Genomic DNA, 6,000 nt, shown 5'->3' on the forward strand with positions numbered 1-6,000 from the left:
CTGGTCATCAACATGCAAAGCAAGTGATCTACTGACCAAACCATCACTCCAGCCTCAAAACTGTGGATTTCTTTAACAAGCATCATGTATTATGGTCTCTTCATGCTGATGCTTCTAGGAGGAGTATGTGTGTCTTGTGCTTTTAGAAGAGGGGAGAGGACCACTTAATTGCAGCCCCACACAGAAGGAACACCATGGACTTTCCATGTTCTGTGACTTCAGCTGGCTTATTCTGGGGCTGGAGGAACAATAAGGCACTGTTTCCAGAGAACATAAAAGTAGTGGGAGGGTAATCCCAAACTTCCAGATGAATGTCCCATTTTTGTCCCACTAAAAGTGACCAAATTGAACAATTGCTCATATGGGGAGCAGAGGGCCTTCCTTTCCTCCCTATCAGCAATAAATCACACTAATAATGTGTCCCCAATGTCCAGGGTGTCCCAAAGTCCACTTCCGATCACCACAGTCTCTCATAGCAGGCCCATATGGCCAAATGAAATCCACAGCTGCACTGTATCTTAACCTTGTACCTCAATACCTGGTGCAATTTCCAGTAAACTGAAGCAAAGAATCTGAGTACCACAGTTAAGCGGGTGACATCATTATAATGACAACAACGACAATATAGAGGGAAGGAAGAAAGAGATAGGTGAGTTTGTAATCTTAATTACGTAGTGTTTCTCAGTCAGAAACTTGGTCCATTTACATTTAGGGTATCTTGGTATGCTTGCAAAACTGATCATCAGTCTGGATGTTGTCATACGACTGTATATATTGTTGATATTCTTTATCAATAAGAACCAGATATTCTGTGGTGAATAATTTTTAGTGTAAGAACTGGACAAAATATGTTCTATTGTGTTCTATTGTGTACCATACTTTAGTTATCCAGTTATGTTATTGGCCACTTGTATTGTTTCCAGGTTTTGGCTATTGTGAATAGTGTTTCAGTGAACATAGCGTGCAAGTATTATTTCTCCATTGTGTTTTGGAGTTGTTGGGATATGTTTCAGAAGTGGAATTTCTGGGTGTATTCCATGATGTTTTAGGAATGCTCTTGTTTTTTATCAGAAGACCTGTGAGAGGGAAAGACCATTCAATGATCTCTCTAATATGTGCGATTTAGGGAAATATAGTAGGGGAATTAAAAATGCTCTCAAGTCAATAGAAACAATAAGAAAAAATATCAAAATTGTCTTTTGGTAGAAAGCATACAAGTGCTGAAAGGTTCTAAAGTCTTAATCATAAAATCCTATCAGTAACAGTATCATAAATCATAGTATCAAAAGTTACTTAAAAAGTACTTGTCATAGAGGTTGGCTGATTGATGTAAGGGAAATGGAATAGTGGCTCAGGGAAGTGGATAATTGTGTGAAGAGGTTGTTTTTGGAACATTGTATGCCCGAAACACAATCATGACTGAATAATATGTGGTGAGCAAATAAAATTTTTAAGAGAACCTTAATAATTTTCTATAAATTAACTCATTAAGATACCCCCTGCAAGAATTGGAAAATGAAGATAATTGAAGAGCAAGCCTTCAGAACACTTCCAGTGTGGAGAACAGATAGCTGCTCGGAGACTCTTGGTCCCTGAAAGCATCAATTACTAATAATTTTATAGGAGGTTAGTAATTTGCATGTTGGAACACTCTTTTCCCAAATGTTCAATCTGAATGTCTCAGACATCTTTGTTTTTTTCTTGAAGTTAATCATTCCCATTTCAAGAAAAAAAAAACCAATAAATTTTTCTTAATCTATTTTATAAAAATTATTTCCCTGGATGATTTTATTTTTACCTTTATTCTGAAGACCGTGTTTCTTACCCTAAAATAATCATTTTATATCTGGATTCTTACACTGACCTCCTAATGTTCTCCCTTCATCTTTATCCATTTTCCACCATTCTTAGATAATGTCAGTAGAAAGATTTGCTAAAACACAGAGCTACTCAAAGACTTCTGATTATTTCCCATTTCCTAATTAAACTGTCTAGACATACTTGCATGTGAAAGAGAAGTACATCCACGTTTTTTCCTCTTCCTTCTGCCAATGCAAATCCTCCAGACTCTTCATTTGGCTCTAGTCCATTCACTTGAAAAGGAAATGAAACTCACTCATACAAATCAAATTATATCCATTCTCTTTCATTTGAGTCTAAATAACTTAAGGGGTCATGAGAGCAAGTTTTGCAATTTTCTCAAAACCAACACATTGCTCAAATACTTGTTATGGAAATAAAATTTCAAATGATACTGAATCAAACCACCAATATTCATTCTCCTATTTTGACCTGTCACACGCAGTCTATGAATTTTCTTTATTTTGTACAAGTGTAGAAGTTCATTGCTATATAATAACCAATTTATCATCAACTGGAAGAAATTGTTCCTGGAAGTTTGGGGCTATTTCCCCAAACATGGGAAAACCAAATAATTTTAAATAAATAGGATATCATCTCTTAAATTATTCCAATTTTGTCTCAAGATAGTTCCTCTCCAAATTTGAATGCGTGAAAAAATATTCTGATCTTCACCACAGTGAAAAGGCTGTGATGTGAGAACTACTTGAATAAATTTTAGATCTCAACTGAGTGTAACAGTAGATTATATAAATTTAAGTGGATATAGAGGATATTGGTTTAAAACAGTGTAATAATTCCTTCAAATAATATGAGAAACAATAGTCATCAATGTTTTAGTGCTAATGTGAGTAGAATCTATTTCTAATGTCAAGTTTGTCTTAGTGGCTAAATTGCAGGTGTTACTTTAAAAAAAGACTCATATATCTTAGGAGTAAACTGTGTCAAGTAAAAGACATTTATTATCAAACATTTTATTAGTACTATTACTGTTGTTATTATTACTTTTATGATTATAATTAAAAGTATGCATAAAAGTTTAGTTAACAGTATAATTAAAATTAAAACCTGAATTTGAGGCTAGAGAGAGATGAAAGATTTACATGCAGAAGACCCATTTTCAGCACTAACTATATCCAAGCATTTTTAGGACCTGGGAGAAGGCCCAGAGCACCAATAGGTATGGCCCCAAATCAAAGAAGTGAACAAATCAAAATTTGTTATTATATTAACTCCAATTAATAAACAGATAATCTGTTAAGCATGTTAAAATGTTTTAAATGAATTCAAACAATGAAACTTAAAATATTTTAATTGCAGTTAAAGAGTAAATGAGGAAAATTTTAGTGCAAATCATATAAATCAAATTCAAGAAACAGATTGTGCCTTGAAATGTAATATTCAGAATTGTAGACATTAAATAGCACCTTATCATTGATTGTCATCATACTTATAAATTGATCTGAACAAGTGTATCCCAGACAATTATTTCTCCAGTGTTTTTAAGCAGATTAAAGTTTCGTAGTTAGATATACAGTTTTGAATGTCAAAATCATCCAAAGTGACAAGAAGTGAGTATTCTGTAAGTCTTTCTAAAAATTTTGCTCGATTAAGACATGTTTTTCAACGATGAGGTTCCGAAACAACAGTTGGGTGTTCCAGATGTACTCCCTAAGCCTGCAGGGGTCTCAAACTCAATTTACCTGGGGGCTGCAGGAGGCAAAGTTGGGGTTATCCTTGAGTACAAAGTCAGTAGTAAGCCTTGAACATTGGGGGGTGTGACCCAAAGAACTAAAACAAAACAAAACAAAAAAAGATTCCTCTAGGGCAAGGCCACAAAATGTTGTACAGAGGGCCGTTTGCGGCCCGTGGGCCACAAGTTTGAGACCCCTGCAAGGTGTTTAAGTCGGTTGATTCAACACAGTGTTGGCCACCATCCTGGCCACTAATGTGTGTATTTTATGGCTGAAACCAAATTAAGAATATGTTTGTGACCATATTGCTTCAATAAAAAATTATTTATTAAAAACTTCAAAATGATTACAAATAAAAATATTTGCCAATGTTAATAAACATGTGAATAAGAGTTTTTGAATTGGGGTTCTAGAACAGTGAATATCACAGAAGGCCATTTCCTGGATTCAATTTTACACACTTCTGTTAGATTAAATATGTTTTAGTACATTGAAATCTGTGTAGTGTATGTCTTGTTGCCTTAACTCTAACTGGAATACACAGAAGGGGAACAAGTGGTGACTGTCTAAAATATAGTCTACGGTTAAGAAGGGGAGGCATTGGTGGAGGGAAAGCTGCATTAGTGAAGGGGGTGTAGTGTTTATGACTGAAACCCAATTATATTCATATTTTAATCATAGTTTTTAATTAAAGATGTTATAAAAATTAATAATGAGGAAAGTGGTGGTTTATAACAGCCACCCTGATGTGCATAAAGTAGAATCTGTTGATGGAATTATTTTGCATTTTCCTGAAGAGTTTTGCATCTGATATAATTTTTAGCAGTTGTATATTTCCTCTGACAAATGCATTCTTTCAAAAATGCAAAAACAACAACAAAAACAAGCAACAAACCAGTGCTGGGCATTGATGCACTGGATACATGGGTGAGCCATGTGGTCTACCAGGGAGCCACCTTCTAGACCCTCAACTCGTTATTTTAGCTTTTAGGTCACTCCCAGCTATGCTCAGGGTTCTAGGCCTCCTCACAGGAAAACATCTAGCAGAAAATGTCTCCCACAAGCTCAAAGATGAATGTAGGGTGCTTTCCCAGCACTGAGGTGGGACTCTGGGTGTTAGGGCTCCTGTGGACAAAGGCAACTCTCCTGCCAGCTTCGGTCCCAGACTTAGTTCTCCTAGAACACTTATCTCTGATCTTTTCTCTTGCTCCGGCTCTCTCTGTGTGTCTCTCTGTCCCTTCTGTCTCTATTTCCCCAACCCCATCTTTGTCAACTTCACTAGAAAATAATGTGAAATTAAAAAAAAATCCCTCCAGCATCAATAACCTAGTGTCTGGATACATTGATTGCAGTGTGCCCTGATAATGACTGAGCATTGTCATGGCCCTCTCTGAGGGGTCTGGCATTGAAGGGAAAGGGCTGGTTGTCAGCCGAGGGCCGCTTCTGTGCAGCCAGGCCTGAAACATCTGGGTCCCAGCTCGGGTCTCTGCCACCAGCGTCCCAGTCAGGACAGCCTGGGTCAGGTCAGGCCTGCAGGGAACGGGGCCGGAGGCTCCGCCCCTTCTGCCATTCCGCAGCGCTGATTGGTCGGGCACTTCCGCCTGCCCAACGGCTTTTTCTCGCGTCACCATAGGCGGAAATGCCAGTGGCATGAGCGGGAAACGTCGAGGGAAGGAGCCGGCGGCCACCTTGAGGGCTAAAGACTTGGCTCTGCATTCGGGAGGCATCAGCCCGAACCCCCAATTCATGCCAGGGCACCTCTGAGTCCCCGACAGAGGAGACCCCCCCACTCGCCCCGTTTCCAGAGAAACCGGCTCCACAAACCCGCGGGGGCCCAGGTGAGGACGAGGGGCCCAGAGACGGCACCGTCAAGGGCCCCAATGGGGACCAGCCCCCCTCGAGCTGAGCCCCTCGACCGTTGGGGCCTCCATGAGCCCGATCTTGCCTCAGCCAAATTCAGGGGGGCGAAACCCTGCGGGAACACCCCACGCTTCGCACCCCCACCCAGCCCGAGAGGCGCCCTGTCAGCCCTTGGCTTCTGGAGTGAGACACCTCGAGGACCCCACAGGGATGGGGGTGCCATCTTAGGGCTGCAGTCCTGACCTCTCAGCCAGCTCCTGTTTCTTTACTTTTTATTTTATTTATTTATTTATTTATTTATTTATTTATTTATTTATTTATTTATTTATTTATTTTTGCTTTCTGGCCCACAGCCATTTAAAACTCAGGGGTTACTCCCGGCTATGCACTCAGAAATCGCCCCTGGCTTGGGGGGGAACATATGGGATGCCGGGGATCGAACCGTGGTCCTAACTTGGCTAGCACTTGCAAGGCAGGCACCTTACCTCTAGTGCCACCTTCCCGGCCCCAGCCTCCATGTTTTTAATAGCTAAGTCTAATTATGCTCTGACCAAATCTCAATTTATTATTATTGAGAATCTATTGA

The sequence above is a fragment of the Suncus etruscus genome, chromosome X (genome assembly GCF_024139225.1).
Source record: "Suncus etruscus isolate mSunEtr1 chromosome X, mSunEtr1.pri.cur, whole genome shotgun sequence".
In the NCBI taxonomy this organism is placed as follows: Eukaryota; Metazoa; Chordata; class Mammalia; order Eulipotyphla; family Soricidae; genus Suncus; species Suncus etruscus.